Below are 13,576 nucleotides of genomic sequence, written 5' to 3' on the forward strand. Positions count from 1 at the left end.
CTAAGTCGAACGCCCTATCCAGCATCCCTTCTCTACACATTCCCCTAACAACTGCATTGTAAGTATTCATGTCAGGTTTAAGCCCTCTAGACAACATGTCATCCAAAAGCTTCACGGCTTCATCAATTCCGCCTTCAAGAATCATTGCTTCGATCAAAATCATGTAAGTAATCACAGTCGGCCTGCAATTATCCTTCACCAACTGATCCAAAACCTTCAAAACTAATCCTAGCTTCCCCCTGTCACAAAGACTCCCAATCATGATATTGTAAGTAACAACATCAGGTGAAAATCCCGGACTCCTCATCCTATCAAGTACCTTGTTTGCTGAATCAAGTACCTTGTTTGCTGAATCAATCCGATTCGCCTTACAGAACCCGCTGATCAACGCATTGTACGAAAACAAATTAGGCTCACCATACTTCTCCAAAATCTGCATAACCCGAACGGCCTTTTCGACGTTCCTCGAATTGAAGAACCCTTTGATGAGCTTTGTGCAGAGAATCACATCAAGCATGTACCCCTTGTTAACCATTAGCTTAAGAAAGTAGAGTGCTTCATTGTACTGGCCTGCTTTGCAGGACCTGTTGAGAACTTTCATCAAATGGGTTTCTTTGACATCATTGTTCTGCAACCGGGTCGCTCTTGCTTCGGCGGAAGCCGCCGCCTTTGGTGGTTTTCTGCGGCGGTTTCCGTTGGACGAAATGCAAACCCTGCAACTCAAGGCACTCGTTTGGCAGGAAGAGGGTTTCAACAAATGGGTTTCTTTGATGTCATGGTTCTGCAAATGGGTCGGTTTCGCTTCGGCGGAAGCAGCCGCCTTTGGCGGGTTTCTGCGGCGGTTTCCGCCATGTGATGAAATGCAAACCCTGCAGCTCCCGGCGCTGGTTTGGTGGGAGGAGGGATTCGGGTGGGTGGTGACGTGGAGGCTCTGAGGCAACAGCTTGGCGGCAACTGTTGTCATTGGTGGAGGATTTGATGAGGTGATGTTTCAGCTCTCATGGAGGAATTGTTTTTGCAGAAAGTTTGGAGATTTGCATGGAGAAAGTGACCAAATTGGAAAGATGTCGATATCATGGACGAAGGATTCCGGTTAGATTTCGGACATGTGTTTTGGATAGGATAAGGAATCTTGTCGCACGTTGTAACTTGCTGAGGTTTTCGGTGTTGGGCCGGGACATAAATGTGACTCGAAACTTGGGTTGGGCTACGGAACCAAAGGTATTAACTCATGGCCCAACCAAATGAGAAATTTTTGGGTCCGGCATGTAGGTCACCTACCATGAGATCGGACTTGTGCTACCATCCAATAAGACGCCCTGTCCAAGACAAAAACATCTCACCCGGGCCCACCTCTCTTGTATTATGGCCTCATCGTGCGCCCGTTGGGTCTTTGGCCGGACAACCACTTAACATGGGCATTCGGACTGAAGAACTCCACATACAAGGGGGATTTATGGGCAAGGTAGGGCCAAGCCAACATGGGGGCAGTTACCCTATTAAAGTTTTTCCTCACATGTCGCACAACGTAGCACTACCTCTTGCATTAGGGTGGGTCGAGCATAAGGTTGTGTGGGATCTGTGTGTGTTACTCTTTATGTGCATGGCCAGACGAGTGACGTGATCCACTAGCCAGACCCAACTCCGAAGAAATTTTAGCAAGGTGCATGTTAACACAATGTTTTTGCAAGGCTTCTTTGATACTCTAAAAATACAGATAAGAAAAAATCCTTCAATAATATGGTGTGTATTAATCATGATGCAAGACATAGATATATTATAATTTGAATGATTATAACGAAAAGAGGAAGAAGTTACAAGTTTGCAACTTATAATGTGTCCTAAACTCATACTTCCGAGGGCTAACTCTCCCTCAACTAATGGGTTCCGATGTCGGCAACGTGGAGCTTTAGGCCTTGTACGGTGATGTACTTGTGCTGTATTTGTTCCATTTCAATCTTCCCTCAACAAACAAGAGAGAGTTAAGTTCTAGTTCAGAATGAAACACCCCAACCCCATTTATTTTAAAATAATTGTTTGGACCTAAATTGGTGAGCCAAGGTGACACGCCCCGACCCTGATATTCCCTGAATACCGGGATAGACACGTGCTGGCCGACACCCGAAGGTGACGAAAGCCATTAATTGATACAAAAGCTAAGAATAAGAAATAAATAAGAGTTAGAAATTTAAAATACAATGAATTAAAAATTTTAGGAACGTGCTTAGAGCATACAACTAAACCTAATCACTAAAAAGAATTAAGATAAAATTGAATGAATAAAGAAGTGGGTCATACATCAAGAGGATTTAAACATGCTGCTGCGGAAGTGTTTTGACGCCGGGATTAGGTGCCTTGATCCTAAGTCCTGAATGGGGGCGCAAAACAAAGGTGAGTGGACTAAGTTCATATATATAATAATAATAAAACAGTTATCAATGTACTAACCCCACAATTTATATAATGAAAACTACTAGCATAATAAGTGATGGATTTAATCAAAATCCTAGCATGCCAAAAATATCTCAAAAGTCATATCGCGGAACCACATCGCGGAAATCAAAATAGTAAACGTATAATAGATCGTCTCGTAAATGCGGTGTGTTGCTAGAAGGATCACCGAATAAATATAACTCCCGGCCCAATGCCTGCTTCGTGGTCTTTGCGCCCGTAGCCAGAGATTAACAACTCCCGCCCCAATACCTGTTCCATGTCCCTCAGCCCGTAGCTAGGGATTATTTCTCCCGGCCTAAATGCCAACACCAGATCCTCGCCCCAGGCGGCATAGTGTCCTCTAGGTACGCACAAATAGTTACGTCTCTCATAAATAACCACTTCATAGTATAATGTCATCAATCGTCTATACTATAAAGAGGGGTTTCTAAAACACGTTCTAGCATCCTATCGTCATCCATCAGATAGTCTACCAGATCGTGGTTTTTATAGAAAATACGATATATTAAAATATAGCTCAAAATAGGCTAACGTTTAATTCCTCACTAAAAACACGAGACGAAATCAATAAATTCCATAAACAGGCTTAACATAAATCAATTCATAAATTCGTAGGCATGCTAATCATTTATGCAATTAATTCATAAAATCATGTAATTTTAGAAAGGGTCCACTCACAAATATTCCTTAGCAGAAGAGTCGCGCAGGTAAGGATTAAGAATTTCCCCACTAGCAACTTTATCTAAGCACAAAAATGTAATAAATAAATAAAAGGAGTTTCTAAAAGATTTGGGTTTGAAATAAATAAAATAGGGAATTGGTTTGGATGGGTTAGGCCCTAATAGGTTTTAGGATTCTAAGGTTTTGGGTTAAAAGGCTTTAGGGTGAACATATGGTGGTTTGGGCTTAAGCCCAAACACACACACACCACAAACCCACACACACATGCACGACATGCACATGCATGCATGGCATGCATATACACACACGCACACACACACTTAAACACACACATACACACGCCTAAACATACACACACCCTAAAACCAAGGTTCTAAAAGTCACTAGGCGCTAGTCGGGCGGCGTGCTGGGGCCTAGCGCCTAGGCGCCTAGGCGGACTAGGCGGATTTAAGTAAATCTATCATATTTTAGGTAAATAAGTGTCTGCTTCTACTTGAAATATATATAATTTCATCATAAACTACAAAATAAAATGCATATATATCATGAAGTATTGGAACATAATGAAAACATGTGAAATAAGGATATAATGTTTGTTCATTCAAGTATGCAACAAGTTTCTTACAATTTATTGGAAAAAAACAAAATGCAAAATGAAAGTTATGTATTTTTTGTCTAAGTGAGTTGCAACCTAGGCGGGTCTAGGCGGGTGCCTAGGCGGGCTAGGCGGGTGCCTAGGTGGTCTAGGCGGTGGGCTGGGGCCTAGGCATTAATCGGGGCGGTGGGATGGGGCCTAGCGCCTAGGTGGGGCCTAGGCGGCGCTAGGCGGGGATTTTTAGAACACACACGGGCTGCACTAGGGCAGCCCTCACAACACTTCACAAAGGCCCTAATGCCTCATTAAAGGACAGGGCTTTAAGCCCTTTAAAGGATACCGGCCCAAGGCCCTTCAAAATAAGGCCCGAGGCCTTTGGGTTTGGTCCGGACCCAATGGGAGAGAAAATCGGAATTTCGGCCGGAAATCCACATTCATTTTAAACGGCCATAACTTTGTCAATACATAACGAAATCAAGTGAAACAAGAATGAAAGTTGTAGCCCTTGAAGAGGCGAAGAGAATGGTATCTCACACGACGTCTACTTCACCGTGGTTTGGCCGGAAAACACCTCGAAAGCCATCGGACTCGCCGGAAACTGGGTAAGATTCAAATGAGTATAACTTCTTCAATACTCAACGAAATGGAGTGAAACAAAAAGAAAAGTTGTACTACTCGACAAGAAGAAGAGATTTATACCTTGCATGCCGGCCAACTCGCCGTTTTTTGGCCGGAAATGGCCCCGAAAAGGCGTCCATTTCTCGTCAGAAATCCAGGGAAGTCTCCCCGACGTGTTTCTTCATGGTTTGACGTCCAAAAACACAACCACGGGGTCAGAAAAGAACTATAGGGATGAAAAGAGAAGTATTTGGAGTGTTTTTCGAGACCTACCCATGTCGAGTGTGACGGAGACTCGCCGGAGCTTTTCCTCGGGTTTATGCCGTGACTTGCAGCGGCGGGAGAGAGAGGGAAAACTGATGGTGTTGATGATGAGGGAGATGAGGGTGTAGGGAGGGAGAACACGGGTGAGAGGGAGAGAGTTGCAGAGAAAAATGGAGAGAGATACGGGAAAGAGATGAAGAAGAGAGAGGTCACGGGGGTGGGGGACAGAAAAAGGGAAAAAGGGAGAGAGTTGAGATGGTTGACACGTGTCAGCTTAGGGTGAAATTGCGAATAATACATATGTTGGGGGTGGTTGTTACACAAGGGGCCCACCCCTTTTTATTTTTCCCTCGGTCTTTCTACTCTCTGCCCTTTCCTGTGTTCTCCCCCTTCTCTCTCTCTCTCGAAATCTTCTCTTCCTTACTCCCCGATCTCTCACCTTTCGACCCACATCCGAGAGCACCCACACCTGCAACTACTCTACTCGAGAACATCATCATCATCAAGCATTGCTCTGGTCTCTCTTCCGTCGCAGCGAGATTGGTGAAAGCAGAGAAAAGGAACCTCCGCCGCTGACCGCCACTTTTGAGGAAAAATACAACGATTTGGCCGGCGTACAAGGTATCAATCTCTTCGTCTCGCTGAGAACTACAACTTTCCTTTTTGTTTCACTCAATTTTGTTGAGTATTGAAGAAGTTATACTCATTTAAATCTTACCCAGTTTCCGGCGACCTCCGAGAATTTCGAGGTATTTTCCGGCCAAACCACGGCGAGTTAGACATCATGTGAGGTACCATTCTCTTCGTCTCTTCGAGGGTTACAACTTTTGTTCTTATTTCACTTGATTTCGTTGAGTAATGTCAAAGTTATGGCCATTTAAAGTGGGTGTGGATTTCCGGCTTTCTCTCCCATTGGATCCGGCGACCCACCAAACCCAAGGCCTTTGGGCCTTCCCTGCCGAGCCCAACCCTTTTGGTTGTGAGGCCTTTGGGCCATGAGTGTGTGTGTGGGTGTGTTTGTGTAGTATATGTGTGTGTGTGTGTGTGTGTGATGTGTGTGTTTGTGTAGTATGTGTGTGTGATGTGTGTGTGTGTGAGTGTGAGTGTGTGTGTGTTATGTATGGGTTTGGGCCTAAGCCCAAACCACCCCTTTTCACCCTAACCCTTTTTAACCACAAACCTTAGGACCCAAAACCCAAAACTTAATAGATCCTAATCCTATTTAACCTAAACCCTAATCCGGATTCAAGCCTAAAACCCGTTTGATCTAGTTTGATCGTTGACCCTCGGTCAACGTTGACTTTAGGGTTGACTTTTCGGGTTTTCGTCCGGGACCCTTCTTAGGGTAATTCAACGTTCTGAATCCGTTTCCAATGTCCGTTTTCCCAAATTCAAATTCTATTATATTGTTTTATTTATTGAACTCTTTATGTGCTTAGGGGCAATTATTGTGACGTTTTCGTCTTCGCTAGTGGCGCAGCTTTTGGCGACTAAGAACTGTGAGTGGACCCCTTCTAAAATTACATGATTTTATATTTTAATTGCATAAATGATTAGCATGCCTACAAATTTATGATTTGATTTATGTTAAGCCTGTTTACTGAATTTATTGATTTTCGTCTCGTGTTTTTGGTGAGGAATTAATTGTTAGCCTATATTGAGCTATATTTTAATATATTGTATTTTCTATAAAAACCATGAACTGGTAGACTATCTGATGGATGACGATAGGATGCTAGAATATGTTTTAGAAACCCCTCTTTATAGTATAGACGATGGATGACTTTATACTATGAAGTGGTTATTTATGAGAGGCGTACCTAGAGGATACTATGCCACCTGGGGCAAGGATCTGGTGTTGGCATTTAGGCCGGGAGTTGGTAATCTCTGGCTACGGGCGCAGAAACCACGGAGCATGCATTGGGCTGAGAGTTATATTTATTCAGTGATCTTTCTAGCAGCACACTGCGTTTACGAGACGATCTTTGAGACGTTTATTGTTTGATTTCCGCGATATGTCTTTTGAGATATTTTGGCATGCTAGGATTTTTATTAAATCCATCACTTATTATGCTAGTAGTTTTCATTATATATAAACTGTGGGGGTTAGTACATTGATAACTGTTTTATTATTATTTTATATATATATGAACTTGGTCCACTCACCTTTGTTTTGCGCCCTCATTCAGGACTTAGGATCAAGGCACCTAATCCTGGCATCAAGACACTTCCGCTGCAGCATCTTTGAATCCTCTTGATGTAGGACCCACTTCTTTATTCATTCAATTTTATCTTAATTCTTTTTAGTGAATAAGTTTAGTTGTATGCTCTGAACACGTTCCTAAATTATTAACTCATTGTATTTTAAATTCATAACCCTTATTTATTTCTTATTCTTAGCTTTTGTATCAATTAATGGCTTTCGTCACCCTCGGGTGTCGGCCAACATGTGTCTATCCTGGTATTCATGGAATATCAGGGTTGGGGCGTGTCACAGAAAATGTATGACAAACTTACTACAAACTCGACAATAAAAATAGAATACAAATAACAAAATCTTATTTCATTAAGTGAGGTCGATTGCCCGTTCCAAGTCCACTTAAAAAGAAGAGGAGGGCGTCATATAATCAAAATCCGACATTCTGTTTTCACGTCAAAATCATTATGATAATGAATCCATAAAAATAGAATACGTTTGAATTTTTTTTAATATAATCAATTAGTTACAAGATTAAACTAATATAATCTGTGGATAAAATTTGAATTCAGGTGTATAAAATGTGCATATCCATTCTAAATATCTAACTAATGTAACTACGTTTACATCGGTTTTATTTGATTTAGAGAACAAGAATAAAAATTATCCTGTAAGTATACAAGATTAAGTTTAAGACGTCTTAATAATCAGAAGATGCCTTTATACTTTATCCTTTCATCAATCATGTTACATGACAAAAAATGAGGTGTTGACTTATAAGAACTAGCTAAAGGTAGCATATTCCTTTCTTTCTTTGTGGTTCCAACGTATCCAACCCGCCTTACTAAATCATGTACCACAAACCGTGCTTAATATGATTTCAAAATTTCAAATAATAAATTAATTGCGATAAAATAGAATTTCAAATACTTTTAAAAATCTGAGTTTGAGCTCTATTATTATCTATTACTTTAATGCTCTGTAATCGCTTATTGTCCAATCGTCCAAACGGACGCCACTCATCGACAATATTAATTCTAAACGCCATGTCGTTTCCATGCAGTTTCTTAAAAACCAAAAAAATATCGAAGAGTCGACTCAGCGAGTTGATTAACTTTCCTAAAACAGGCAGAACTGTTTCAAATTTTGCAAGCTCTTTAAATTCAGCGCCTTTCATGCTTTTTTCTGCCGCAGTTGGATTATACGGATAGATCTGACCGCTGAAGCACTCAGATTTTTTCAGGTGATTGATTTATTCTTGTTGTTGTTGCCCTTTGTTTGTTCGAATACCAGAAATTTGACAACTTTCTTTGTATTGTTTGCTGAGATATTTTGTTTTTTTAGGTTGGTTTTAAGAATTAAAATCAGTAAATACTAAATACCCTTTTGGGTTTTGAGCGAGATCTGCTGTAATATGCAGAGATTAAGGATTATTATTGTCTGAAATTCAGAAGTTGTAATTCTGGGATTTGGTTGTTTGAGTTGGAAATTTTGGGAATTTAAGCAATGGGTGTTCAATATAGTCCTATGGTTTGAAAGGGGATATTGTTTTTGAGAAGTTTTTCGACTCGTTGCCAGTGTCTTGGGTTTGGTTTTGAGCTGGAAATTTTGAGAATTAAGGAAGTGGATTTTCCATGTACGGTCTTAGGGTTGAAAGGAGGTTTTTTTTTTGGGGAAATTTTTTGATTTGTTGCCATTCTGCGAGTTGGTTTTGAGCTGGGAATTTAGGGAGTTTAAGCAATGGGTGTTCCATATACAGTATTAGGGTTGAAAGGAGATGTTTTTGTGGAATTTGTTTTCAAGAAATGACTTAGATGGGTTCACAGAGGATGAAGCCGAGCATCTCGATATATCTTGTGTTTCTTTTGTGTGAAATTGTGAATTATTAGCCGTCAGCAAAATTGTTAGTAGCAGATTAGAATTTTTAGGTTTCAAATTTTTTGTTACAAACTAATGTGTTTATTATCAAGTTGAAGTAGTTTTGAACCAACAGATGGAAATAATATGTTGATGATTTTGTCTTCTTTTCGTATGCTGACTTTATGAGTTATTCAGGAACGCGAGTAAAACACCAAAACATATTGGAAGGGACATCGGATAATGGCAGAATTAGAAAATTTGCTCTTAGAGGCTGCGGGAAGAACAAGTTCATCGGGGAAAAACCGACACTCACTGTAACACCCCAACCCCCAATTATGTGTATAATTTTGTTATTCCCCAAAAGGTTTATGAAATTATCAATTTAGTCCATATTCCTTTACCCAATGGAGCTGCCACGTGGTAGTACCTCAACTCTCCCTTTCTTTTCTGTTTCTGATCCCTACCCCCGTGACTTCATTCTCTCTCTTTCTTTCTTCCATTCTCTGCACTCACACTCTATCTCTCTCATTCTCTCGGCGTAGCTAGGACAGTGGAACCCCGAAAACACTCCGGCGAGTTCCTCGTTGCTTCGACGATCGGTAAGCCTCGGGACTTCTCTTTCTATCTTTGTACTCTCTATCCCTCGGTCACTTGAAAACCCTCTCATCCCTCTCTTTTTCTCTTGCACCGTGATTACACACACCCATAGCTTCTTGATAGGAGCATATTTATGCGACTTAGTTAGCTTGTTCTTGTGCATTTGTGTTGTTATTTCTTAGTTAATTATGTATTTTAAGCTATTTTCGTGTGTTTGTAGGTCATAATAACAAAGTTGGCAAGAAAGTGCATTTTGGAGCATTTTAGAGCATTTTTTAGCCAATATTGGATAGTGCAAGCATGGAGACATGAGGATGGACGTTTTTGAAGATATGAAGGCTAGAAATCAACATGTGTGTGTGCAAGTATGTTGACCTATAACTCCAAACATCCATCCACTACACCCATTACATCCATTCATTACCAAACACTCATCCACTACACCCACTACATCCACTCATTACCAAACATCCACCCACTACACTCATTACATCCACTCATTACCAAACACTCATCCACTACACCCATTACATCCACTCATTACCACAACACTCACCCACTACACCCATTACATCCACTCATTATCAAACATCCATCCACTACACCCATTACATTCACTTATTACCAAACACTACTCATTACCAAACATCCACCCACTACACCCATTACATCCACTCATTACAACCACCTAACACATTCACCTACCACTACATCCACTCATTTTAACCACCCAACAACACTCACCCACTACACCCATTACATCCACTAATTACCACTCCATACACTTCTCTCCCTAGCCTATAAAAACTAGGGCTGGGCACGGGCCGGGGCGAGCCGGGCCGAACCTAAGTTTGTAGGAACCGGAGCTTAAACGAAACGGGCCGGGACGGGGCGGGGATTGGATTTTCTTGTATAGGAACCGGACATTACCTGGCCCGGTTAAAACGGGCCGGTTCGGGCGGGTCCACGGGTACCCATTTTTTCTTTTAGCCATAGAAGGGACGACCTCGTTGAGGTCGTCTTCCCCACCACATACGAGAATAAGCAGCACAGCTGCACAGCAAGCAATAAATGAAAGCCCAGATGCAAAAACAACAAATCAAACCCCTTTAATCATGCACACAGACAAAACCAACCACCAAACAATGATCAAAACATCAAAATTGAAAAGAAACAACAATCAACATATAAACAGGAAAAAAAAAACATAACAGAACCCAGAACTCGCAAGGATGATACTGTCCTCGATAGTGGTGGTGGGTGGTGGTTGTCGCGCCGGCGATAGTGGTGGTGGGTGGTGGTTGTCCCGTCATCTTCGTCGATCTGGAGCCCACCATCATCGACGAGCTCGCTATCGTCGTCGCGCCATCATCGTCCATCTTCTATCTCTACTATCCCTCAGGTCCATCGTCGATCTGGAGAGATAAGCGTCGTCCTGACAAATTGAGTGGAGGACTCGAGAGGACTCTGACAGAACGAATCAGACAAATTGAGAGAGAAATGGATCAATTGTCGTCGGATTCAAGCATCGCCGACACCGCCTCAGTGTAAACCCTAGTTCTCAGTCCCACCTCGCGGTACCCTAGCTCATCGACGGCGAAGCCTCAGTGTAAACCCTAGATCGAGGTCTGATGATGATGGTGGCGGCGATAAAGCAGATTCAAGGAGATTTTGCATGTTGGAAGGTTGAAGGAGATTCAAGGAGGAGAGATCGAAGGATGAGAGATCGAGAGAATGGAAAGTTGAGGAAGTGAGTCTGAGAATGAAAGTCTTGGGAGTCTCGGACAAGAATAAGAGAGAGAGAGAGAGAAAGAGAGAGAAGGTGAAATCAATGGTAGGAAATCAACGTAGGAAATCAAGGTAGGAATCAACGGTCCGGGCCGGGGGCCCGTATTTTCCCATTTCTGTACCCGCCCCGCCCCGTTATTTACATGTACCCGCCCCGCCCCGCCCCCTTTTGAATTTACAATATCTGTACCCGCCCCGTACCCGCCCCGTACCCGCATTACCCGCCCCTACCCGCGGGTCCAGGACCCGTTTGCCCAGCCCTAATAAAAACATCCACCATTCACCATAACAAGGGAGAATAAAACCAAAGAGAACACAATCCACCCATCCACCCTTCACCATAACTCACCTATATCCATCCACCACCATAATTTACCACTCATCCATCAAACCACACATTGTGCCACAACAAAGAGAAGAAGGAAGACCCTTGGACGTGCTTGCCATTCAAGTTGGATTGTTGGAGCATTTTTAGGTGTTTTCTTTCTTTTGTTTTGAATGTCTAAATTTGTTTATCTTTGCTTTGTAAGTATGAGAAACTAAACCTCCTTTAGCTAGGGGGGAATTCGAAACCATGTTCATGCTTGCAATATGATTTGACTACTTTCAGTTGTGATTCATAAGTTGTGAATTCAATTTACTTATCCATTTGAATTAAAACTGATTTGTGTATGTTGGTTGAGAGTGGACGCTTAATTTCCATGCATAAATATGATGCTAGGATATAAGGGAGTTTCACCTAATCGTTATGAACTTATATTCACAAGTAGTAAAGATTGTTCGTCACAACCGTGTTAAGTAAATTCTTGGCATAAGTTTCATGCAATTCATAGTTACAAGTGTTTTGTCAATGCTTATGATTTTCATAGAACTTAATTATTCTTGCTTGTATCTCTATTATGCAATTCATGTAGGGAACTTGTGGGGAATGCTTTGGGTTGTTGTATGCAATCATCCAATTCAATGAAATTAGGAAAATATGAGGATTAATTTAAGCGTACCTAATTAATCAGGGGTGTTGAGGTTCATGGTTTATTGAAAAGCAACTGGAAATCGTTTTATATGCAAGTGTGTCATGTGTGGAGAAAGACCTTCTAGCTAGCCCATCATCCATTCAAATCACCAAATTCGTCCAAAATCTGTTTTAAGTCTTTAGTTACTTGTTTTTACTTAAATTCATCCAAAACCAAATCCCCCTTTACTTTAGAGTGTCTAATTAGTTAGTACTTGTTTTAGATTGTGTTTTTAAGTGTTTTGAGTTAAGTTAAAACCAATTTTCGTCCAAAGTCATTCTTAGTTTAGTGTTTTTAACTTTGTTTATATGTTTTTAAGTCAGTTTAGAGGTTATTAGCAAGCCCTCCTAATCCCCGGTCCAGAACGATCACTACTTTCATTTATACTACAATTGATACAAGAGGGTTTAATTTGTGTGTTAAGTTAATTTTTGCATCAAATTTTGGCGCCGTTGCCGGGGATTAGCAACTTTGCTAATCCCCCGTTGTTTCTTTTTCATGTTTTTTTTTGTTTTAGTTACTGACTTTGTTTCTATTTGTGTCTTTTATTTTTACTTATGATATTTGATTTAGTTTTGTTTCCTTGATTTCAAGTACTAGAGAAGTAAGACATGGATTTTGCTACCATTCAAGCTCAATTGGCAAAACTTACTTCTCAATTGTCATAATATGCCGAAGGGACCACAATGCAAAGTGTCCCTACAGATGGTGTGTCCTATGGGTAAGGATATCCAACTCATCAATGTTCTCAATTCGCTACGAATGAAGATGCTTGGGGTTATCAAGGCCATAGCCAATCAGGGTACAACATGTTTTCCAACGCTTACAATTCGGATTGGAGAGATTATTCAGATTACATGTGTGGAGAACCGCAACAATTCCAACAAGATGGATATTGGCAGCAAGAAGATGAGTTCTATCATTGGCCATATGAACCATCACAGCCACCACAACAATCTGCCCAATTCAATTCAGGTACATCTTTGGATAATGATATGTTTAATAAGTTACTCACCTCTTTGAACCAGGATGTAGAAAACCGAAACAAAGAGGTGCAAAATCAAGCCAAGAAAACGACGAATTGGAAAAGCAATTTGGGCAAATTATGGAGTTCACGGCACAAATTCAAGAGCAAAGTGAACTCTCCAACTCAACTGTTGAAAATTTGAAGGAAGATTTTGAAATCCATGATGCTATCACTTTGGGAAGTGCTATGGAAGTTGGAGGTGAACCCAAGACGTCCAAACCAAGCCAAAACATGGATGAACAACTCCTGCTCGAAGAAGAGGAGAATAACAAGGCCACGGCAAGGAAAGAACCACCATTGCCGCAGCCTCATATGCCCTATATGCCGTCCACTACAACCAAGGTAAGTCTAAATTCAATTCGTCCTAACCCCGTTTCACCAAATGTCCTTATTCCTTGCAGGATCATGCAATCCAAGGAAGAAGAGGGTGAGAAAGGCATCTTCAGAACCTTTCCAAAGAATCAAGAGCAAGAATTGGATGG

General features: G+C 41.3%; 1 protein-coding gene and 1 pseudogene across 6 annotated transcripts in view; one reads left to right on the forward strand and one right to left on the reverse strand.

Moving 5' to 3' along the window:
• Positions 1–13,576, reverse strand: part of LOC126592565 (disease resistance protein RPV1-like) — a 94,561-nt gene that overhangs the window by 44,476 nt on the left and 36,509 nt on the right. The window lies entirely within an intron of this gene.
• The window catches only part of LOC126592578 (protein RTF1 homolog), a 35,403-nt pseudogene continuing 29,864 nt past the window's right edge, over positions 8,038–13,576 (forward strand).

This window comes from Malus sylvestris, chromosome 12 (assembly GCF_916048215.2).
Source record: "Malus sylvestris chromosome 12, drMalSylv7.2, whole genome shotgun sequence".
In the NCBI taxonomy this organism is placed as follows: domain Eukaryota; kingdom Viridiplantae; phylum Streptophyta; class Magnoliopsida; order Rosales; family Rosaceae; genus Malus; species Malus sylvestris.